Raw genomic sequence first — 25,503 nt, 5'->3', positions numbered from 1 at the left:
GACAACTGCCACTTAGTGTTGCACATAATCTGAAACCAGAAATACATCAGGAATTCTGTGTGGCATAGATATACCCCTGTAACCAGCACTATTCCTCTAGAACAAGACAGTGACTAAACATTAACTAAATATAAAATGGCCGCCATGGGCAGATTTTAGTGTCAGGCACAAGCATCTCAAGAAACGCCATTAATCAGAGTGCAAAAAACAATTAAAAGCTACAAATCATGTTCCAATTCTCTACTTTATATGCTGCTTTTTTTGTTTCACCAAATAAGAACTCCCTCTAGTGGCCACCAGGGCAAACAACAGCCTATACGTTGCAGGACAATTTCATGTACCTACCTCATTATACTTTAATAAACAGTCTCCAGTTAAGTGCGCATTTAATTCCTTCTTCCCACCAAGAGCTTAAAAATCAAAAATGTTGTATCTGTAAAAAAAAAATACAGAATTAGAATTTTTAAACTGTTCCTCTGTGTGAAAATGTATTGGGGGGATCTCGCTGAGTAACTGAACCAGAGTTTACTGTAAGAAAGTAGACAAAACCCAGCGCAACTTTATAAGAGAGAAAAAAAAACATTTGCTACGGCCTTATTATTATCATTCTGTTTGTGCTATCCTAATTCCATAGTAGGAATCTATTTTAGCCAAGATCTCCATTATGAGAAATGCATAGAACCCTGGTGCTTAGGGGCAAAATTAATGCAAACAGAATTCCGCACATTTTGGCACCCCCAGTGATTGTACCTTTCCTTCTCCTTAAAAGGCATAGTTCACCTTTAAATTAACTAGAAGTATAATGTAGAGAGTTCTATTCTGAGACAATTTGTAATTGGTCTTCATTTTTTTATTTGTGGCTTTTGAATTGTTTAGTTATTTGTTTAGAAGCTCTCCAGTTTGGAATTTTGGCAGCTACCTGGTTGTTAGGGTCCAATTTAGCCTAGCAACCAGACAGTGATTTGAAAGAGAGACAGGAATGTGAATAGAGGAGAGCCTAGATAAGTAATAAAAAGTAACAATGACATTTTAAAGCATGCAATATATTTATGCGTTATTTCATAACACCGTTACTTTCTGAAAACTACTGTTCTGAAAATGACCATTTCCTGCAAATTGCATCACTCTAGGGCCAACACAAACTTGTCCATGTTGTCACCACAGACAATCACCAGCTGCCATGTTGTTTAGTAACGCCCACTCCTGGGAGGCGTTAAGTTTCACAGTAATTATCGCCACATTTTATGCTTTAACGCTTCATATGTGTTTGTGAATTATGCGTTAGTATTATTTCTATTCGATAATTACCTCAAAGCGATGGAAATAACGCTTTGCGATAATCAGGATTTTTGCGCATGCGATATGAGTAGTAACACATGTGAAATGACTTTTTAACGCATAAAACTATGCGATAATCGCTAACGACCTTTAGTGAATCAGCCCCTAAGTCTGTAGTGCAATTCAGATCCCCCAAGGGCAATGTGGTCTTACTACTCAGTCACAATTGATTTTAATTGCACTACAGACTTAGAATGCTAAAAGGCAGGGTAGGACCCAAAGTGTGGTATTAACAACTGTTTTTGAAAAAATAATTGTAAAATAACTGAGCGCTGGCCGTCTTTCTCCTTCTTTTTACGTAACAGGACCTGATAAAACTGTATTTAGTTGTCATAGTGTTAACAGTATTTTATAAGAGCTCTCCATAGCCAAAATTATTATCATGCACACAGTGTTGTCATCATAAAGGAACAATAGCAAATCGGTCTAGAGCTGAGTTTCTATGGGAACCAGATTTAGCCCTAAACGTAGATTTTTTCTCCGGCGATCAAAATCTTTTAACCCGGCCAATCGAGGAGATGACCGATATTCGCAGCCTTAGCGATATCGGTCGTCGCATCGAGCTGCCAAACACGCACCGAATATCGTACAGAAGGAGTTGCGTGTATGGCGGCTTTTACTTTTAAAGTGGGATTTACATATCCTTTAAGTAATGTTTTCAGTTGTAGCCTTTTGCTCTCCAGTGTAGTTAAGGTGTTTTGTGCTAGAATCACTTTGTGTGTTTGCTCTAAAAGATTTATGCCGCCTAGTAACTTACGTACTTCTTTATCTTCTACTCTTTTACAGCCAAGCGCAATCAGGAGGCCTCTCAGCACACACTTTGGTGTTTCCCAGAACGTTGCCGAGGAGATCTCTGCTGAAGAATTGTTATGAATTATTTGGGCCATCCATGATTGTATCTGCTTTTTAATGGTCTCTATATAATAGTCGTTTGGGTGTCCGTGGAATTGTACATTTTGTCTAACTGGGGAATGGTCGGATAGGTGGGAATATGAAAATATTGTTGTGAAGCCAATATATAATCAACTCTTGAATAAACTGTGAATGTTTTAGAAAAATGAGTATAGTCTCCCTTTTTTGGGTTTAATGCCCGCCTTACATCAACCAGCTGCATTGCTGCTAAAAGGTTTTTGGCCTCTTCGACTCCTTTATTTGAGATATTACTCCTTTGAGAGGAGGAGTCTACTAATGGGTTAAGTGTAGCATTAAAGTCTCCACCCAGTATTATTAACCCTACACTTAAGTTTTCTAAAACTTTCAAAAATGTCTAATATAGGAAATCTGACCTGAATTGGGAACACAGACATTTGCAATTGTACATATCTGGTCAGCCAATTTACCTTTAATCATTAGGAACTGTCCCTCGGTGTCGAAAAGTGTGTCTATATGTTTAAATGGTAGGTCCTTATAAATCAAAGTAAGAACTCCAGTGGCTTTCTTTGTGGGATTGTTGCTCATGGATATATGGGGGTACAATTTATGGGTCGTAGTTAGAGAATGTTGTTGTTTTTTTTTTAAATGAGACTCTTGGATGATCACTATCTTGGCTTCGCTTTTTTACACTCATAGAATCTTTCCTTGCTTGACAGGTTCATTAAAGAAAAGGACAGTACAGTCCGTATTTGTTAGATCAGCCATTCTGGTGGGTTGAATCTACATGCCCTACTAGATTACTTTGCTGACACTTGCTGGTAGCTTGCAATACGGGGAAAGGAGAGGTTAGGAAGGGGGAACAGTCCAGCTAACTAAGTAGCTGAATAGCAAAAGTAAAGTGTAAGCGATGTGCCGCAGTAGTTTTACAAGGGGAGTTCCGCTTGACTGAAATAGTGTAACAAGGGCAAAGGTGTAATGTACCTTTAATTTGGGGAAACGTAATTGGTTGAGGTGGATAGGATCATATATTTGAACCTGTATCGATCTGAAGCATCCATCCCTAATCCAGTCTTAGGGAAAGAGAACCATTACCAGCAGAATGTTGGAGATAGTAGGGAAAATGTAAGGAAATAATGGTTACCTTAATATATTATAATATACCCATTGCTTTGTAAGGCAAAACATAGGGGGAAAGTTACTCTTTTAAAGGATCTTAGTTTACTCGAGTCCACTCTTATAAAAGCTGAGAAGTGGTAAAGAGTGACTTGGACTTATGTACTTAAGGATGTCCCATAAAACTCGGAGAGTAAAAGGAAAATAAGGGAAACAGTTGTTCATCAGGTAAGAAGTCAAAACAAGCAGTCAGGTCAATGTCTGCGTTCCTCACATGGGGGTACAATGTCAAAATCGGTTTTTTATTCTGAAAACCAGCTTTATTGTTATGCTGAGGTTTAACATTTGATGTGGCTCTATTCTAGTCACTGTAGAAGTGGCAGGTACCAGTCAGGTCCAGGATCAGAGCATAAAGCTACTTCCTAAGTCCAAACATCTCAAGGGAAAGTTCAATGTCCATAGCAAGTTTTCCAGCATCCTGTTTTAGTTGAAAGAAAGTCGCATCTTGTCTTTAGTGGTTCTGGGAGTACAAGTTATTCTCAGTTCAGTATCCCTGAAGTTCAAACGTTAGCTCTGATATTTTCACGGGATCAGGTAACCATCCCAGGTAAGTCTAATGATGGTAGATGTAGTGTCAGTGGGCGTGTGTATCACTGCTACAGTTCCATCCTTGTTTGTTGTAAGAGCAAAGGGATAGTCACATCTGTAAGGGAAACTCTTCTCCCTCAGAAGGTCAGTGAGTGGCTTCAACATTTTCCATTTGGATAATGTGGTTCTAAAGAGATCCTTGGAGAGTTTAATGACACAGTCCTTATATGTGAAGTTACTGACCTCCTTAGAGTTTAGTAGAATTTCCTCCTTCAACGAAAAACTGATAACAGCACAGTATGTCACACAGAGCATTTAAGGGAGAGGCTTTCAGTTTTTGGACTCTTTGAAATATTTCTATTTCTGTGGATGGATCTCTGTTCAATATACTGTTACATATCTGTAACAATACTGTGCCTATTCCTCGTTTTGTGTAGCTTCTGGCAATCCCCACACCCTAAAATTGTTTCTCCTACTTCTGTTCTCCTGATCTTCCAACTGTCTTTGGAGGTGAAGAATAATATTGTCCTCTTGTTGTAAATGCATATGTATTGTTTTCTGATTAGTTGTGCACTTACTTATGTTATGTTATGATCTAGGTCATCGGTGCGCGCTGCCAGAGTAAGCATATGTTTTTGTTATGTCTTGTATTCCCTCCTTTATAGTGGCCGTCACCTCCTGCAACATTTCTCTGATGTTGGCTTTGAAGGTAAGTTTGAGATGTACACTAGTATATCTGTTCTGTCATCAGTATCGCTATCAGGTTCGGATAGCTCTCCATTGGATTTGGCCTTCTCCTCCCTTTCCTCCCGTGCATGCGGTCCAATTTTTTCTTCAAGAATAGAAGCGCTGCATCAGGTTGAACCACTTGTTGTTTTCTGCAGAGAGTTCTCTCCCTCTCCGGTTTGTTTTTGCGAGTTTTCCCCATTTCTTCTTTCTCCTATTAGGGCTGTAAGGGGCTCTCAGGAAAGCCACGGCCCAAGATTAATTGTTAACGATATCTCTCAGTTTAAATTACCAAAACGTAAATTGCTTAAAACCCAAATGGATTTGTTGAGAGAAAAAATATACAATACAGGTTGGGTTACCTTTTCTTCCTAACAGCAAGTAAAGATGGTATTCAAGCTGTAATTCACACACCGAATGACAACTACCCCAAGTCAGCCTAGCGGAATGGTCTGCTGAACCTAGCAGCACACAAGCAATGGACTTTACTCTCCAAGAAGAATGGGTCCAAGTGACTAATCCAAACCAAAACTGAGGGATCCAGTGAGCGCCTAAAGTCCCTCTAATTCAATGCAACTTAGAAATGGGCACTTAAAGAGATACTAACACCTCAAATAAAACCCTTTTTACACCTATCATAATATTGTCTTTGCATACTATTTATACTTTTGTCATTTATACTATTTGCCCAATGCTTTTATATAGCAATACACCCAATTCACTATTTTATGACCCTGCTGAACCCTGAATCCTTTACAAAAGATTTGACCGAATACTGAACCGAATCCTAATTTGTTATAAAGAAAACCATGTGCTTTGTGCATGGTAAAAATGTTTTAACTTCCGTGTGTTTATGTGACAAAAAGTCACATGATTTTCAGGATTTGGTTTGGCCAGAGGCATGGATTCAGCCAAATCCGAAACCTGCTGAAAATGGCTGAATCTTGGCCGAATCCCAAACCGAATCCTGGATTCCGTACATCCCTACTTTTATATTATCGATCTGATTCCCCATGTTCCTCTATGAGGGGGCTGCCATATTTGTGCAGCAGGAGACCATTACAATTAGAAGCTATAACTGTCAGATCGAAAAGGGACAGTCAGGTTGGAAAAACTGTCAGGTTTAGGAACTTCAAGGAACAATTACTTACAAAAGGAGCCCTATCAGTGAAAAAGATCAACATGACCTATAGGGAACTTTTATTGTACATTAATATTTTAAAGCATAGTTTTTAGTGTCAGTACCACCTTTTCCATGAGGACTGACTGCAAAGGATCTCAACAGGTTACGGCCATAAGGAAGAAGGAATACATAAGATAACAAAATCTTTTGTCTGTAAAGGTTTTACGCAACTTTGTTATTGTTTTGGTTATTGGGTATACCTGCCATATGTTGTTTATTCCTCCTTCTCTCACTGACTTAAATAATATTCCTGTAGGGAAAGCTGATTGCAGCCTGGCATTGGCTCCTGACGCCCATACACTTAAGTGCCACCTCATCCTGAGAAGCAATCATTTACCCCCCAACTGTAACTGCAGCCATTACCTGCCAGCCAAGGGGATGAACCCCATAAAGTCTACAGCAGCACGTTACTGAACCCCTGTATAACATATTAGCTTACCCCTTTATCCCACCCTTACCTCTACCCGAAAATCTAAAAGGTGAGAACAAGTCCTACTGACAAAGGGAATGTTATACCTTTAAGTTAACTTTTAGTTTGTAATTGGTCTTCATTATTTTAGGAGTCTCTCTCCTATTCATTTTCCAGTCTCTGTTTCAAACCACTGCCTGGTTGCTGGCTGAGTAAACTTTTAGTATGATGTAGAGCAGGGGTCCCCAACCTGCGGGTGTAAAAATTTCCTCCATCGAAAAGTGTCTATACAGGAAACTTACCCCCTTTATCCTGCCCCCCCCCACACACGTCCAAATATTTCATTGGTCCCTCTTCAGCTACAGCAATACATTCAGATCATGTAGGGAATGTTGTGAAATTCTCTAGCTATCCCTTTCATTCCACTACACTGTGTATTAGCCCCACCAATTATTATTAATTCTAGTCAGTATGGCATTCCTAAAGTAGTCAGGGGCAGCACAAGAGAAAGGAAGAGCCCACTGCCGATCACTCCCCCACAGACACATACAAGGTGAAACAGGAAAAATCCAAGCGGTCACCCCTCCCTCAGCCAGCTGTCACTTGGAGTTACAGAAGGGGGGAGGCAGACAGAAGAGGTACAACCTTAGCGCCCCTCCACATTTGCATCCTAGACACGTGCCTCTTTTGTCTACCCCTAGTTCCAGCCCTGCTCATAGGTCCCACGAGCAACATACATTATTCTGTCTCTCCTAACAATTAGGGTCCCTTCTTATGTACTTACATCTGGCCACTGCTAATAACAGATGTTAGTACTTTAGCCTCATCCTCTACTGACTAGGGTTCTATTGTCTTCCACCTTGTGCAGAAAGATGGGCCCTTAATGATGCCGGTATCTACGCCAGTACAAACATCCAATGAATTAATAAGCCCCCCAAACATCCACTTTGCTTTGAAGACTGCCCCACGTGCATTTATTACTCCAAGTTAACCATATCAACAAATCAGATATTAACAGTCATTCTTCCTTTCTATGTACTGTGAGCTAAAGCACCTGGTTTGTATAGGTGAATGCCCTGGAGTAAACGGCACCCGTTAAAACAAATAGGGGTCAGCTAATAAGTCTTCCTAAGACACAGTCTGGAAAGGGTCCCTTTTTGCTCACACAAGTGGGTGCTATGAAGGCACATCAAAAAGGAGGGCAGAATTACAGCAGACTGTGCGTGTTATATCATTGTCAAAGTCATGACCTTAAGTTAGACTTTGCCCCACTAAATACAGATACAAATGCCCTGTACCAATAGTAACATTGACACAGCTGAAATAGTTCAGGGCTACAGTAAAAACCATTATACTATTATACAAGTACTGTACAAAAAGGAAATTACTAGAAAAGGTAATGCCCGTTGGTCAGTCATGGATTTAGTTTGTCAGTTTAATTATATAAATAATCTCCCCATGTGCATCCATGATTGCCCAACAGGCACTACCTTTGCTTGTTAGGCCATGGGTACATGGGAATCATTTTGCAGACTGAGAGAAGGGGATCCTGCTTCCTGCTTTCGTGGTTTTTTTTTTTGGCCACTCTCTGCTCCGTGTACCTGCGCTTAAGCTGAAGCTATACTTTTCAGCGCAGGGATACAGATTTTAGGGCCACTTTAGGAGATTTTAAGCACACTGTGTGGCCAGTGCAGTGGCCATAAACAGTGCAGTCAGATGTGGTATAACAACTGCTAGGGTCTCGGGCATAAAGCAGCAATGCCAGTTGCCCGAAGTGGGGGCTCAGGGTATTTTACAATTACATGTTATCTTCTCAGATCCCTCTCGTTTCTATTTTCCCACTTTGCATTTTATTCTTGTCCATTTTTCTTGATTTGTGTTTATCTTTACCCCATCCCTTGCCTTGTTTAGTATCTCTCTGATATTCATCTCCTCCAAATCAGTTTAGGGCAAAGGCACACAAAGTGTAGGCCCCACTTTTCTCACATGAGTTTTGTAGCCAGGTGGAGAGAAGTGGATCTGCTCCTATACGCTTCCAGGTTTAGCTGCTCTGACAGGCACAACTTCGGCCCAAGTGCAGCTACACCAGGCAGAGCGGAGCAGAGATCAGTCAAAAAACACATGCTGTGTGTTTTTCGGGCCAATCTCTGCTCTGCTGCACTCAGTGTAGCTGTACACAGCTGTGCCTGTCTTTGCAGCTAAACGTGGAAGCGTACAGGAGCAGATCCACTTCTTTTCACTTTGTCTGCCCTTACCCTTAAGGCAGGGACACATGAAGCAGATTGTCTGCTTTCTTCTTTTTCACCTAGGCAGAGGAAAGCTGTGCTGTGCGCTCCTTCCCATAGCTCAATTCATCAGCGCAAAAATGCACACTTTTGCATTTCCATGTTAATATCCACTTCATGGGTCCCCAAACAGGTCGATGCCATGCCTGTGAATGGAGCTATGGGAAGAAGCAGATCCACTTTTCTCTGCCTGGGTAAAATACACAGGCAAACACTGCTTCAGGTGCCCCTTCCCTAAAACTTCTCTTCTTGCTCTACCTTCTTTCCATTCTCTTCATCTTTCCCTTTCTCCTACTGTCACATTAACTCATCCTGCTCTCCTCCCTATCTGCCATATCAATGTATTTATTTGTACATGGCAATCTCCCCTTATTTTTACCCTATGGTACAGTTGACCCAATTCTTTTAGTCCTCTGTCAAATGATACAATGTCTTCTCAATTCTGTGCAATTGCATTCTGTTTTTCTTTCCACTACTCATTTTCCCCCACCTTTTAGTTTCTACCATTTTTACTTCCGCCTGCCCCCACCCACACTGTGTATGCTTCCCCGGCATAAACAGTCCTCCTCTTAATTTTCCACCTGGCCCCCCAACACCCCACTCACACAAGGTCCTTGTTATGTTGTGATTCCCTGACAGGTACATGCAAAAAGTTTAAGGCAAGTGTCACAAGGGGCGGATCCTTGGCCTGCAGATAAATAGCGGCTGAGAATCCGCCCCTACACTTGAGCGCCTGTGCCCGGAAGCACTGCTTTGTCTTGGGTGCAGGCACACACAGCCAATTTCAGCCAGAAACTGGGTGATTTAAGAGTTTGCAGATGAAGCTGAATGTTATTCAATCACACTGCAATGCTAAGCTTTGCTTTACAGACATATGAATCATTTTGGCACGTTTAGTACAAATTTCTGAAAATTACCCCAAAGCTTCCAATTTACAGCACCTTATGTCCCACATATCATTAGGAACCAAGCTACAACAGCCTAGATATTAACTGCCATTGCTCCGGTGCAGAGGTTAAAGCTATTAAAGGGGTTGTTCACCTTTGAGTTAACTTTTAGTATGGTAGAGAGGGATATTCTGAGAGAATTTGCAATTGGTCTTCATTTTTAATGAATTGTTTTTTAGTTATTTCATGTTCAGTTCAGCAGCTCTCCAGTTTGGAGCTTCAGCAGCTATTTGGTTGATAGGGTCCAAATTACCTTAGCAACAAGGCAGGGGTTTGGATAAGAGACTAAAATATGAATGGGAGAGAGAAAGGAGCCTCACAGAGCAATAGTTTTTTGGCTGCCTGGGTCAGTGACCCCTATTTAAACTGCAAAGAGTTGGAAGAAGAAGGCAAATAATTAAAAATTATAACAAATAAAAAATTACTATAACAAATTATGAAGACCAATTGAAAAGTTGCTTAGAATTGACCATTCCATAACATACTAAAAGTTAACTTAAAGGTGAACCACCTCTATAAAGCAAAGAACATATTATATACATTCTTGGCAATTACAGCCCTTGCCTGCCCGCATGTATTAGATATGTGCTTGAGATTCTAAGCATTAATTCTTATATTTATGTGGTAAACTAACTGGCCATTAGGCGGGGGTAGAATTATATTACGGAAATGGGGATTGGGAAGTGTTTATTTGTCTCATCTCTTGATAAATTACAATTCCCAGCGACCCCCCCACACACACACCCACCAATGTGGAATTGCCACGGAAACATTTATGTCACTCACATATGGTAAAAATCCAAAAGTACACAAAGGAAGATCCTACTATGTAAGCAAAATATTTAATCAAATATTTTAATGAGCTTTTGAAAGCACCCAGATGAGTGAGGTGCCAGGGTGTTTGTACTTGTACTTACCTGCAGGGGGCATGTTGGTACAGTCTGCTAGGGTTGTTCCTCTGTGTTGCACCGAACTCCTCCTGAGCTGCACGGCCCAAGCATCAATACGACTTGCTCACATGGTTCCTTCTCGCTTAGGTTTCAAATGTGAGAATCTGTCTCTTTCCCATCATGCACCTTTGATTCTGTGCCTTTTTCTTTCATAGACAGATCCCACCTGGAAGTTAAACAGACAGTTCAGCTTAAACTTTACCCATATTATCATACAGATGGCAACATTCTAACACAATTTGGATTTACTCTTCTCTGGAACTGCAGCCGCCTGGTTGCTAGAGCTTAATTACCCTAACAACCACACAGCAGTCTGGAAATAAGAATGGGATATGAATAGTTGATGGGCTGAAAACAAAAAGATGGATACAAATAATAACACTATTATTAATATACAGACTAATCAAGCCAGCCGAAGGCACAAGGGAGGCTGTACAGAGTAATGGTAAAACCCTTAGTATCACCCCTATTGGTTTATATGGCAACTGCCCAGACCTGAGGGCCAAGTGACAGTGGCACGAAAACCAGGGGCACAGCAATTCTGTGGATCCCGGTGATTGCTATAGAGATGAATGGGGTTGATATAGAGCATAAAATCACTTGGAAAAAAAATATCCTAAATCCCCCTCTGTGCAATTACTCTAAAGCTGTACGTTACTGGCAGGGGGTAATGGGGCAATAGAGGGTCCCGCGGGAGCGCATCTCTAACAAAATGGGCTTCAGTATAGTCTGAATAAAATCCATCCTTCCTATACACATTGCCTTTCTTCCCTATTAATAACACTGGCATCAAATACCAACTTTACTGGCCAGGTGGCACCCCCAGATACAGACATGGGGGCACATTGAGGGAAATCATAATAGAGATGGAAGAATGACAGAGAGACTTTATCTCCAGCCTTGTTTCTTTGGTACAAAAATGTTTTTCCTACCTCAACCTTTACAATACTGTGTAGCTTCTGGGGGTCAGTGACCCCAACAACAAGAAGGGAAATGCATTGACTGCACATATATTCTCAGCCTCCTGCCATATGATCACAGCCGCATATGAACTGGCATTTGGCTGCAAGCTGCCAGGGATACTATGCCTTGCAATGCCTATGTAAGCCAACTCCCTGGTAGCACGGGAGTAGAGCCTTCAAAAAAATATATTCCTAATATAATACTTCTATCTGCCTCAACAAACTATGTCTCCAGCCATTGCTAAACTACAATTTGCAGCATTCCCTATGATAACCAGTAGCTGAGTTGTAGTTCACTTAATAGCTAGTGGGCCCCCAGTCAGAGAAGATCTAAGCAGGGTCATCATCAGTAGGGATAGGGGAGCCCAGTCAGTGCAAGCTCAATTGTTCCCAAGTCTCACTATACAGCCAATCACAGTCCTGTATGTATCTGAGTATGTGTCAGTTTGGCAGTTATTGTGCTTCAGTGACATCACCAACGGCTCTCACAAACGGCAGTTATACCATTTCTGGATTCAGAGGTAAGTGGAGCAGATTAAGAAACTGGGGATTAAGCAATTTGGGGTTTTTGGCACCCATGATTTATAGAAGCTTTATTAGTGGGGTCACACTCCCCCAAATTGCCCCCTGGAACCAAAGCTCCAAAAATTACCACCCCATTATCTCCTATTGGTATTGCCTGGGGAGATGCTTGTCATAATTTTGTCCGTTGGAAATGTCTGTCATCTTAACCAATAACATTTGCTGACAAAAAGGGGGGGGGGGATACATTTTAGGCAACTTTTTTATAGTAGCTTTTATAGTAGTTTGGGCAGTGGAGTCAAATATCCCAAAATTGTTCCCTGGCACCAAAGACCCAAAATTGTACCCATTGCTTGCTCTTGTTTTGGGAGATGTTAATCATGAAACTGCTGGAAATTGTCAGTGTGTTTGCCAAAAATGCAGAAAGTGTGTGTGGGGGGGGTAAATTTTAGGTGCAGCCATCAGGAGATACAAATGCAGAGGAGCCAATTAATTATGGGGTATGCCATTGTTAGCAGGAGTAAAACCTCAAAAAAAGTCGATTTTAATGTGCAGAGCTGCAGAACAAAAATGCAGTAGAAAATCATAATCACTGTATCATTAGCCCTAAACCTCTGCTTCTCTAGCTATAGCTGTACTACTTTTCCCAGCATCCCCTGTGGCTCAGTTGAAGTTCTAAAACATTGTGTATTTTGTGTTTGCTTACTGCTGCTTTTAAACTATTAGACCATTTAATCTACCTCTCTTTAGCTGTAACTGCCAACTGTCATTTGGACGTTAGGGTCCCACTCACCCTAGCAACGGTCAGTAGCCTTAGCACTAGAGTGGATGATGGATAAGGAAGAGTTAGTACAGTTAGTAGAATAAATGCTAAAGTGTTAGGATCCCTTGTGTTATGGGTGCAGGGGCACTAATCAGAGTAGAGCAGGTTATGGGGAGCAGACATGTTGGGTATGTGCAGGGAGAAGCAGGTTCTTTGAGGATATTGAGATGATCCCTGCTCTCAGTGCACAATGGGATCTGCAGTCTTGTCATAAGCCAGCTCTGACATTAGAGGCAAACCAATGCTAACTACCTCTTATGCCTGACATCAGAGTGCATTATGGGAGATAAAGGCTCTTTACAAGAGCCAGTGAGGAAAGTCTACATCCTGGATGACCATCATGTTTGTTAGCTAAATAGCACATACACACAAGCTATCAGGCTCATTTTCTTCTATAGTCTGAAAATGATTGAAAATTATGGGATCTGTACTTCATGCATTCCCATTTCTTTTGGAGTCAGAGTAGCTCATATTCTTTTATATAATAGAGGGGGTTATGTGCTGTATCCCTGGTTAATATTAGTTCATTTTAAGGCCCCCAAATTTAAAACAGGAGCAGTTTTGCAACTTTGTATTGATATTGCTTATCAGTCTGGATCCAATGGGCTCCCTACTCTCCTGGGGTTCCAGAGGCGGCAGGGTTCACTGCCCCTTATATTCTCATCAATCCTTTATTTTATTTTCTTCCCATAGCGGTAAGTATTGCAAGCGACTTTGGTGATTAACAACGATATCAGCGATACCAAAGGGAGAAGAACAGCAAAGGAAAGAGGAGACTCGAGTGATTCCCTGCCCAGAGGATATTTTCATCTTCCCATTTGGGGTCCTCTGGACAAAGGTACTGGTCCTGCATTTCCCCCTCTATAATTTGAGTAAGGTTATCTTTCCCTCTTGGATGTACCAAGCTGTTCATTATTTCTTTAGCGCCAGCTATTATTCATAATTCCTACCTGTAGATTTGTAAGATAGGGGCTTAGAGACCCCGGAGTAAGATTTGGGCCTGGTTCCCACCGTGCAACACTGCTATAGTTCCAGGGGTTTACCAACTAACACCAACTGGCCATGAAGGGGGGAAGAATTAAAATATGGAAGATAAATTGAAATTAGAATTTTTTTTAAAATGGGCTCATCTGTGGAGTTACAATTCCCAACATTCCACGGAAAGGGACATTAAGAAAGGTCACACTAGGAGAGCGAAATATTAAAGTAAATCACTTCACTGGTTCTGATGAGTGAGGAACCAAGGCGCAAGGGGTGTTCTTCTGTGTTGCACTGAACTCCTCCGCTGCTGCAGATACAGTGCTGCACGGCCCGAGCATCAAACCCTCACTCACATGGCTCCTTCTCACTCAGGATTCAACTGTGGGAAGCTGTCTCTTTCCCATCATGCACCTGTGATCCTTTGCCTTTTTCTTCCATAGACAGTTTAACCAGATCTAATCTGGAAGCAGAAAGACCAAAACAATTCTCATCAAATTGACAAAATTCAGCTTAAACTTTACTTTTCATATCATACAGACAGCAGTGTTCCAACAACCCCCATAGAGAATAAAATGTAATTTAAGCATGAACTTCACCTTTAAAATTAAAGAAACATTTATAGAATAAATAAGCTGGAGAAAGAGTTATATTTGTTCAGTGATTCATAAAGGTGTAGTTCACCTAGAATGTCCTATGATTAGCAGCTTTTTAACTTTTGTGAAAGTTGTAGTTTTACTGCAGCTAAAGAATAAAACTGTGCCTAATTGACCACTGACTTGGACATAACTAAATGACCCCATTGGCTGGCAGTGCTTCTGTTCCCTGCAGTATCACTGAGCATTAGAAATAGCGGCACTGCCCCCAAGGTAATTTACTGAAGGGCTCATACACTAACATGTATTGACAAATGCTGTAACTGTATAATGTTTAAACATGCATTTCCACCATTTGCATTGAAAGTTGTAAGAAATAATTGGCTGATATAAGTAGTCCTGGTTTAACGTCTGATAATGTCATTAGGTTGGGTTGCAAAACCCAACAGACTGTTCCTCATCCTCAGCTTATTATTCAGCTTCTTCTTCTTCTTCTTCTTCTTATTAGCGGAGCCACCAATCGCAAATCAGATGTCACTTGTTGGCTTTCATTGGGGAAATTAAAATGTCTGCCATTCAGACACTATTAAAACCAGGGTACCCAAACCTTGCACAGTGGTTTTTACTACATAACTGTGGTCCAAGGTTAGAAAAAGTGGGCCGAGCAAACAACAGATCAGATTCCATTCAGTGACTTCATGTTTTTTAACCCAACATGAAGTTTGTTCTCAAACTTCCCTTTCTTTTTTTTTTTAAAGTATTTATTTATTTTGTTTCAAAACAAACAAGACATTTAACATTCCTAACAATCGTTTCTTGTACAGCGTATTGAATCGTCAGTATATAGAGGATATCTATACAGAGTATAAATTGTACCAGGTTACCTAGAGATTGCACATTAAACAGGTTTCATCAAACTTCCCTTTCTAGTTACCACTTGAGCTTGTAGTTTTTTTTTTTATCTCCAATAAAGCAGTGACTAATACCAACCTTTCTTTCCTGATACAGGAGATTCAAGATGGGTGCCAAGCTGTGTAACATCTTGCACCAGCAGCAAAACACTGAGGTAAGGCTGATGGAAATATAAAGCCATTGTTTCCTGCCTGAGGGTGAGGCCTTGCCACCAGATATAAAGGGGAACTGTCACTGCAAAGAAAATTCCTCCGCTTATAATAAATATTTAGTCAAATAGCTGTTTTTTGCAGTTCTTCACATGTTTATTAGTTTAACATTCACTAAAGTTTGAGCTGATTTCATTTTTTTCCATTCTCTATAGGCTGAGGACACCAATCAGTGTTTTGATTATTCTGAGCTTTTAGCTATGAAACATCAGCTGGTAAGCACCATTCAAAAGGAGATGCGTGTAGCAGCAGGGGCGGAAAACCTGTACCGGGCCACCAAGAACAGAAAGACCAAAGCCCAGGTGAAGGAGCTGAGGAAGAGCAGTGAGGAAAAGGTGAAAGCCCTTTACTCCTCTCTCCTCAAGCTCACTCAGGAGATAGCTCGGAAGGAAGCAGAGAACACTCGAGGTGAGCTACAACTATCTCTGGCCTCTTTCCTTTCCTATTTTCATTATATGTGGAAACTGTGTGGCACCATAACAGCACACCCACTACCACTTCATGGACATCACACTTAGTTCTGCATGAATATAAATTACTTTGCATTGACTTGGAAGCATTTGCATGTATATTTGAAAACAAAAGTCATAAAAATCAAGAAACAGCCCTTAAGCCTTAACCAGGTACAATTCTACAATGTGAAAAGAAACATGGGCATTTCAAATTGTCCTCCTTCGCATCCTCGGATTTAAGAATATCATGTATTTGAAACTCCTTATGTCTATCATACTTGTTTTCCATAGTTTCAGATGCTGTACTGGAGACGACTGAGACTACAAATGACATCGATGTAGTTTTCCCAGCAGAGAAGGTCACTGGGCCTGAGGTTCCGGTCATTTCAGACACCGCCAGTGACTCTTCCCAAGTGAGTACATTACATTGACATTACATTTATGTCTTGGGCAGAGCACAAACATTTCCCCTTATCTTATCCTTGTGATCCTTTTTTGTTTGCAGCACCATCCTGATGATTCTGCTGAAGAACCGGGGCCAGAGATAGAGCAGCCCCAAGTTCCACCTGACAGGTAAGGATTTATTGGAGTTTCTCAGAGGCCAGATTAAATCCCTGCCCTATTCTTTCAAATAAGAGCAATACAATCTTAACAATAACTGTGTTATTCTTCCAATTAAAGTGAAGTACCTGCAGAGGAAAATGAAGATGCAGAAGAGGACAAATGGTAATATGAACATGCATTTAGCTGGGAGATTCCATTATACACAATATTATAGAGGGCCCCTATAATACTGTGCCCTCTATGAGATATGGCGGGGGTGCTACAGTATTGGGGATTATGGAGAATGAATCAGCTGAGGGAAGCAATAGGATAGCTTACAGGTAATCAATAACTAAGCAAGGGATTAAGAATGGACATTAACCTGTATTATACTTATAGTGACTTACCTGCAGAAGATGAGGAGGATGACGAAGAGGCCAATGTGGAACAACAGCAGCCTGAGAAAGAGGAAGACAGGTAAGATCACTCTTTATAGGCAAGGCTGCAGGTTAGCTTGCTTTCTATTATTAACTGTACATTTGCATTATAGTGATCTTTTACCACAATTACTTTATCCCAATAGCGACGTGCAAGTGCATGAAGGAGACTCCTCGGGAACATCACAGGGCCCTCACCCTGGTGATTATAGTCCAACTCAGAGGGATTGCCAGGCAGAGGAGCCATTAGAGGAGACCCAAAGCACTCAGTAAGACAAAACCTCAATACTGGAAATGAATAGTGTGTGTATATATATATATATATATATATATATATATATATATATATACTACGTTGCATAAGACACAATTTCTGTTTCTTCCCTTCCAGAGAGCTGCAGTTCTGCAGTTTTAATGCAACAGACTTTCGTCGCATTCAAGTTCTAGGCAGAGGAAGCTTTGGCAAGGTAAGTCATTAAGTCTCTAATTAGAATTTGGCAATATATACAAGGGAACATTCAGTGTCACTAAACTCACTCTCTTATGCCAGGTCCTACTTGTTGAGTACCTTCCGGCAAATATAATCTGTGCCCTGAAGGTGCTCAAGAAGGACAACATCAACAACGAAGAGGAAATTCAACGGTAAGCACATGGGGAATGATTGCATAATCTGATAGGCCTAAGCTTTTAATTGGCAGTCACTTTCTGTCTGTCAGTCTTTTTCATTTTATACACTTATCTCTTCACTTGCCTTCCTTCCATCCAGTTGCTTTTGTTACCATTATATTTTACTTATATTGCACTTATTTTCTCTTTCATCTTTCAGCATCTTAGCCGAAAAGCAGATTGGGCAGTTGGTGAATCCGGACAGGTTTTTAGTGGATTTATATGCCACATTTACCAGCAAATATCATCTATTTTTTATCATGGAGTTTGTTGCAGGAGGGACTTTAAGAACGCACCTGGAGAGCTGTGGGCACTTCGATCTGGAGAAAGCTACGTAAGTATAAATTAAGTTACACTAAATATTACATTTCCTATATGAAAGCAGCATATAATGATCAAATGTATTTTCCTTATGCTTGCAGGTTCTACGCTGCCTGTATTACCCTAGGTCTGTCGGCGATCCATACCAAAGATGTCATACACAGGTAAGAGTTTATAAAGAGCTCGGTACCTTTAGGGTGAAGACACATGGAGCTACTAGTAGCAGCTACTTGTAGTGGCTACTAAAATAGACAATCCTGATCATTTACTGATAACAGTCTCAATATGTGTTTTAGCAGACGCAATTCTCATTATTGTCTATGGCAGGGTATTTTCTGTAGCGTTTCGTAGCCATGAAAAATTAGCTGCTACTAGTAGCTCTGTGTGTCTTCACCCTTAGTGGCGAGTACAACCTGGAGTTTTGAAGCTGTTGCAGTTTTGCAGCAGAACAGCTACAGGTTGAAAGTCACTATTTAGAAGGTTATGGGAAGGAAATAGAACAAGCAGCAGTTTTAATGTGTCATTATAATATCTCCATTTTGTTTGAATGCAGAGATTTAAAGCCAGGAAATCTACTCATAGATAAAGCCGGCTACTTAAAAATCGCCGATTTTGGCATGGGCAAAACAGGTAAGAGGGCCTTGTATAATTATCCAGCACAAAGTGGACTAATTTACGGTTTACACTGGCATTAATGCCTCAATAAATATCACTTACAATTTGGCTTTTTTTTTTTTAAGGCATTGGATATGGAGACAGAACAAGCACCATACTTGGCACTCCAGCTTACATGGCACCAGAGCTCGTGAAGGAGGAGCAATACACAAGAGCTGTCGACTGGTGGGCTCTTGGAGTCATCGTGTATGAAATGCTCCTTGGAACAGTAAGTAGAAATTGCCACTGGTCAGTTATAGAGGGAGGTAATACAGAAATAAGTAGATCTACTGTTATTTATCTAACCTCATAAAGCACTCTCTCTTTATAATAATCCTGGTCCCCTAATACATTCTTATTATACAATGCAGAGACCCTTCACCGGAATGGACATCGATTTCATGTATGAGTGGATTGAGGAGGATGAGCCACACTATCCCGACTCCCTGGAACCACAAGCACTGAGCTTTATATCACAGGTAAGTAGCACTGAGCTATATGTTTATTACAACCAGCTCTTTAGCTCAGCGACCACTTTAGAATTTAACTCTTGAGTCTCCCCGATGCTTCTGTACATGTAACTGCCATTTTCTGTTCTTGTAGCTCTTGATGAAGAATCCAGAGGAGCGACTGGGTTCTACCCAGGATGATGCAGAGGATGTAGCTCATCATCCATTCTTTAATGTAAGTTCTCTGTCTCTAGTGTCATAATAATTCTTATATCTTCTGGGAAATACCCCTGGATACTATCTCAGGGGTACAGTCCTTTCATATCTTTAGCTTCTAAAAATGGCCGTAAGGTACCATTTTCTGAAGATCTTTAAATAACTTTAAATAATTGTAAGCCCTACCGGGCATGGACCACCTTCCTACTTTGTCTCATACCACATGAAACGTATTCCCTGTGCATTTATATATATTTATTGTATTTATTTATTATAACACTTGTCCTCCCTGTGTGTAATTTTGTATTTTGTAAGATTGTACAGTGCTGCGTACCCTTGTGGCTCTTTATAAATAAAGTTATACATACATACATACAAATAACAAGCATTTTTATGGTACCTGTTTGCAGAACACAGCCTGGGATGACATCATTGATGGGAAGGCAACAGCCCCGTTCGTACCCAGCCTCAACGGACCGGAGGATGTCAGCTATTTTGCTGAGAAGTACACCAAGCTGCCAGCCAATCTAACGCTGCCCAAAGGACCTTGTGCTGAAATGGCAGATGACATTGAAGAAGCCTTTCAGGACTTCAACTTTTCGGCATTTTAGGTCCTAATGGGATAATAGGTAAGAAAGGGCCTGAGTAAAAAGACAAATAGCACAAATCAGAAGAATAAATGCCCAGCATTAGGATTCTTTACGTTAAAGGTGCAGGGGAACTGATCAGAGCAGGGCTAGTTATGGGAATCAGGCACATTAGGGATTCTATGGGAATACTAAGATGACCTCTGAGATGATTGCTCTTCTGCAATTATACATGAAAAATAATCACAAAAACCAAAATCACCAAAAAACTTGTTGATATAACAAGGTAACCAAAAGGGAGTGCATCCCCTAAGTGTTATAGAATATCTACAGGAATATCAATTGTAAAACTGTGTGGATTTAATTCTAAGTTTATTGTTTGGCTTTTATAGGCGTTTAGAAATGGCACCTACCAACAGCTCCATCAGCAGTTCCCAAAGTACCAAATACTGCAGTACCACCATTCAGGTATCACCTCTTTAAGTAAATGCAGTTCTATCAGCAGTGACCCTTCCACAAGCTACCTCAGGCCAGCCACCACCAATAGTGTGTTCAGGTAAAACCATCAGTGCATCTCCATCTATCCTCCATATTTCCACCAGTGCTTTCATCCAACTCTGTTCAACCAGCAGTGCCTCAACTTACATCTGCTGTAATTCCACCAGCCGTGCTCCCCTACTTACACAGCAATAACACCAGTAGTGCTCCCATGCACTTTCACCAGCGGTGCCTCCTCTGACAACCACCGCATTTCTACCAACGATGCCACCCCTGCCACCACCAGCAGGACCTCTTCTTTCAAACAGATATGGAATCATACACAGAAGCGCCCTAAAGCATTCGTTACACCCTGCATTCCTTTTCACTCCATCCATCAGACTGCAGAAGCCGGGGTCTGCAGACTGCCTGGGGTCCAATGGAATGGAAGGGAATGCAGCAGCTTAATGGCACTCATGTGTATGCTGCCATATCTTGGTTTCTTTAACAACAGTGCCTCTTTTTCCTTCCTCTGCAGCAGTGTCTCCTCTTACACTCACTGCAGTTCCACCAGTGATGCCTCACCTGCCACCTTCCGCAGTTCCACCACCAGTACCTCCTGTTTCAACCAAAATATGCCACCATAAACAGGAACACTACTTAAGCTAAATGCAGGGTAGACCCTGCATTCCTTCTTACTCCATCCATCAGACTGCAGAAGCCGGGGTCTGCAGGCTGCCTGGGTTCAATGGAATGGAAGGGAATGCAGCTTTAACCCAGCATTTTTGTTATGCGGTCACATCACTCTTTTTGCCTCCCTCTCTTTACACTGTAATACAACAAGCAGTCTCTCCCTTTATGGTTTCACCAGCTATGCAATTTTTATGTTATTACATTTACCCCAGTTCAACCATTATTAGTTAATAAAATATATAATAGATAATAATTATGTAAAAAATGCTGATGCACACCAGGAAAATTTTATCAAAAAAAGATACTTAGTTTATTTAGATCGACGTTTCGGTCCTCACCCGGGACCTTTATCAAGATATAAAATGTGCAAACAAACAGTGTTTATAAAGACTCACCCACCAGTTAACCACCACCAAACCACACCCCTCTCTGGAGTGGCTGTGTTAACCCTTAAAAAAGATCTCAGTTCCAGCAGATATCAAACCAATCACATTTCCAGGTAATCTGTAAAATAAAGTGCATAATGCATAATATTCTATAAGGTGCAACATAAGAAAAAGTGCAATACATCATGGTGTATAAAAATGTATAAAACTTAAATTCCAAATGAATGGTGCAATGTCAGTTAAAATGCAGTCCATTGAGGTGCATGCAAATAAAAGGACCCAAATGCCAAATACAAATACACACTATTACCACATAATAATAAAAGCATTGCAGAAATATTACTTAAAAATACCTAGAATAAAATGGGACTTGCAATGGTAGAAACAGAGTTTGAAGTGTACTGGGTGAAACCCAAACATTACCTGGTATTTAAATAAGAGGCAAAGGAACAATACTCATTAAGACCCCGGGGGGAGACAGTATCCAGAGTTCTAATCCAAAACATCTCCTTCTGAAGCAGCATGCGATCCCAATCACCCCCCCTGCTGGGCTCTGGGATCAAATCTATTCCCATGAACTTAAAAGCTGGTAACCTGTGCCCCATCATTAAAAAATGCTTAGGTAGGGGTAAATCGGATTTGCCGGTTTCAAAGGCTTTCTTAATGGTAGACCTGTGATTTCCCATTCGCTCACGTAAAGTATTTTGTGTTTTGCCCACATACGTTAAACCACAGGGACAAGTAATTATATAGATCACGTGGGTTGATGTACAGGAAATACGGTGTCTTATGTTAATTTCTTTGCCAGAGTGGGGATGTCTAAAGGATTTACCTGGTGCCATGTCTCTACACGTTGTGCACCCTGCACACTTATAGCATCCCTTTTTCAATTTATTTAACAGACTAAAACTAGAGTCATAACACTTAATGGGGTCTGTTTTCATTAAAAGATCTTTTAGATTAGGCCCCCGCTTGTATCCCCACATGGGCTTTTGAGCTGCAACTTTAGACAGCTTCTTGTCACTGTCTAAAGAAGCTGTCTAAAGTTGCAGCTCAAAAGCCCATGTGGGGATACAAGCGGGGGCCTAATCTAAAAGATCTTTTAATGAAAACAGACCCCATTAAGTGTTATGACTCTAGTTTTAGTCTGTTAAATAAATTGAAAAAGGGATGCTATAAGTGTGCAGGGTGCACAACGTGTAGATACATGGCACCAGGTAAATCCTTTAGACATCCCCACTCTGGCAAAGAAATTAACATAAGACACCGTATTTCCTGTACATCAACCCACGTGATCTATATAATTACTTGTCCCTGTGGTTTAACGTATGTGGGCAAAACACAAAATACTTTACGTGAGCGAATGGGAAATCACAGGTCTACCATTAAGAAAGCCTTTGAAACCGGCAAATCCGATTTACCCCTACCTAAGCATTTTTTAATGATGGGGCACAGGTTACCAGCTTTTAAGTTCATGGGAATAGATTTGATCCCAGAGCCCAGCAGGGGGGGTGATTGGGATCGCATGCTGCTTCAGAAGGAGATGTTTTGGATTAGAACTCTGGATACTGTCTCCCCCCGGGGTCTTAATGAGTATTGTTCCTTTGCCTCTTATTTAAATACCAGGTAATGTTTGGGTTTCACCCAGTACACTTCAAACTCTGTTTCTACCATTGCAAGTCCCATTTTATTCTAGGTATTTTTAAGTAATATTTCTGCAATGCTTTTATTATTATGTGGTAATAGTGTGTATTTGTATTTGGCATTTGGGTCCTTTTATTTGCATGCACCTCAATGGACTGCATTTTAACTGACATTGCACCATTCATTTGGAATTTAAGTTTTATACATTTTTATACACCATGATGTATTGCACTTTTTCTTATGTTGCACCTTATAGAATATTATGCATTATGCACTTTATTTTACAGATTACCTGGAAATGTGATTGGTTTGATATCTGCTGGAACTGAGATCTTTTTTAAGGGTTAACACAGCCACTCCAGAGAGGGGTGTGGTTTGGTGGTGGTTAACTGGTGGGTGAGTCTTTATAAACACTGTTTGTTTGCACATTTTATATCTTGATAAAGGTCCCGGGTGAGGACCGAAACGTCGATCTAAATAAACTAAGTATCTTTTTTTTGATAAAATTTTCCTGGTGTGCATCAGCATTTTTTACATATTTACATTGTTTATCTGATTTGCACCTAGGTTGTTATCCCTATAAGTGTGTGCCTCAGCCTTTTTCTATATAGATAATAATTAGATAAGCGTTATCACCTCTTTTAAACCCAATATGGCACCATAAACAGGATCACTCTTAAGCTCCATGGTAGACTCTCCTTTTTGCTCCATCCATCAGACTGCAGAAGCCGGGGTCTGCAGCAAGGGAATGTAGCCTTAACCCTGCAGCTTAATGGCACTCATGTATATGCTGCCATATCCCTTTTCCCTCACCACCACTGCCTCCCTTTCCTTTCACTGCAATAGCACCAGTAGCGCCTCCCCTTACACTCACCCCTGTTACACCCACGTTACCTCCTCTTTCAACCCAATATGGCACCATAAACAAAAGCACCCTTAGGCAAACTCGGTCAATCCTGAATTTCTTTTCATTCCATCCAGCACACTGCAGAAGCCGGGGTCTGCAGGCTGCTTAGAAGGAAATGCAGGATTCACCTTGCAGCTAAATGGTGCTCGTGTGTATGCTTCCATATTGTTTACTGTTTCCCCCTACCCTTGGTTTAATTGGGCGCATTTGATCCTGGGAGAAATCCGATTGCCGTTAAGGAGTCAGGAAGGAATTTTTCCCTCTAGTGAAGCAGATTGGCCCAAGCTTCAAGAGGTTTTTGCCTTCCTTAGGACCAAAATAGCCCAATCTATTAATTTTAATAATTATTAATCATATTTTCTATAAAATCTATAAGTTTCAAATTATTATTAATAAAACTGTGCTGTCACAGGTTTACCATCAAGCCACTGTGTGTATGTGTCTTTATTCTGGGTATTGGTGTCATTTTGAAGGAATAACATATAGTAGGTTAGAGAGAATGGATCAAATGAAGAAACACTGAATGGTTCAGTACCTGTGAGTGACAGGTGCCCTCCTCCTGTGGGTATTGGCTGCTCTACCAAGCCTTCTCACACTGGCCTAACAGGCTGAAGATTCTGTTTATAATGGTCATTCTTGGAATCCTCCACCATTCCCCATCATGGGATGAAGGCTGTATGCTTAGTGCAGCAACTTGGACATGTATCCACATTCAAAAAGCTGGGGGGAAAGAAAAAATAATTAATCAAAAAACTCAAACCAGGATTTAATGTGATACGGACACACTTGAATTTATCACAGTTATGGCATATCCTTATAAAAGGGAAAAAAAATAACACAATGTTTTGACTGCATTTTAGTTTAATTAGGAATGGATTCTTTTCTCCGTTTCATAGTCTGGGTTATCAGGTGCCCCCTCATAGGGAATGTAATGTAGTTGCAGATGATATTCATTGGGTAGATGAGAAGATGCGGGAATTGCATTAACCAGGCAAGGAAATAGAATAGGAAATCTTCTTAGGATTTGTCAAATGCTTCCATGTTTGGTAGGGAATGCTCATGTCTTCAGCAGGTGCCCATTGTATTGCCTGTAATTTCTCCCCTATCCTATCCTGGCAGTTTTCCAGTCCAAGCCTGCCTAGGTCAGTCCAGGACTGTCCTCTCACAGAGTGGGATGTCACATCAATATAATCAGAAACCTAATTATAGTGGCATAACTATCGGAGGGTATAGAAGCAGGGTGTAGCACAGGTTTTGTAAATATCGTACCTATAGTACCCAAATCTGATGTAATACATTTGCCTCCTCATTATGTCACATGAAGAGGTCGAAGGTTGTGGCTGAATAAAACAGGTAGAAATAAAACTAGTAAATTGGAGGTCCTTTAAAAGGGGTTGTTCACCATTAACCTGTAACTCTTAGATGTACAAAGTATTATTCTGTGACAATTTGCAATCAGTCTTCATTATTTATTATTTGTAGTTTTTTTTACTTATTTTACTTTTTGTTTAGAAGCTCTATAGATTGGAGTTTCAGAAGCTATCTGGTTGCTAGGGTCCAAATTACCTTTGCAACTATATATATATATATACTGTATATATATATATATATTCCTAACCTGCTTCTGATTGACAGCAGATATACTGACATAGGTATG

General features: G+C 40.7%; 2 long non-coding RNA genes across 14 annotated transcripts in view; one reads left to right on the top strand and one right to left on the bottom strand.

Annotated features, from left to right (window-relative positions):
• Positions 1 to 319: 319 nt before the first annotated feature.
• Positions 320 to 25,503, bottom strand: part of LOC108644438 — a 52,488-nt gene continuing 27,304 nt past the window's right edge. For 4 of the 10 annotated variants that reach the window (XR_004219512.1, XR_004219511.1, XR_004219517.1 and 1 more), the window contains 7 exons: positions 25,116 to 25,186; positions 24,382 to 24,566; positions 19,553 to 19,793; positions 16,817 to 16,867; positions 13,940 to 14,160; positions 10,380 to 10,578; positions 320 to 433 (listed from right to left, as the gene is read on the bottom strand). This is a non-coding gene — a long non-coding RNA (uncharacterized LOC108644438). Of the gene's footprint in view, positions 434 to 10,379; positions 10,579 to 13,934; positions 14,161 to 15,283; positions 15,440 to 16,816; positions 16,868 to 19,552; positions 19,794 to 24,381; positions 24,567 to 25,115; positions 25,187 to 25,503 lie in introns of all 10 variants that reach the window. The other 6 variants (XR_004219513.1, XR_004219520.1, XR_004219519.1 and 3 more) reach the window with 5 other exon arrangements.
• Positions 22,524 to 25,503, top strand: part of LOC108645242 — a 51,235-nt gene continuing 48,255 nt past the window's right edge. For 2 of the 4 annotated variants that reach the window (XR_004219543.1, XR_004219541.1), the window contains exon 1: positions 22,590 to 22,921. This is a non-coding gene — a long non-coding RNA (uncharacterized LOC108645242). Of the gene's footprint in view, positions 22,922 to 25,503 lie in introns of all 4 variants that reach the window. The other 2 variants (XR_004219542.1, XR_004219540.1) reach the window with 2 other exon arrangements.

The sequence above is a fragment of the Xenopus tropicalis genome, chromosome 8 (genome assembly GCF_000004195.4).
Source record: "Xenopus tropicalis strain Nigerian chromosome 8, UCB_Xtro_10.0, whole genome shotgun sequence".
Classification (NCBI taxonomy): Eukaryota; Metazoa; Chordata; class Amphibia; order Anura; family Pipidae; genus Xenopus; species Xenopus tropicalis.
Note: the sequence above shows the minus strand (reverse complement) of the source record. Positions and strands in the feature narration are given on the sequence as shown.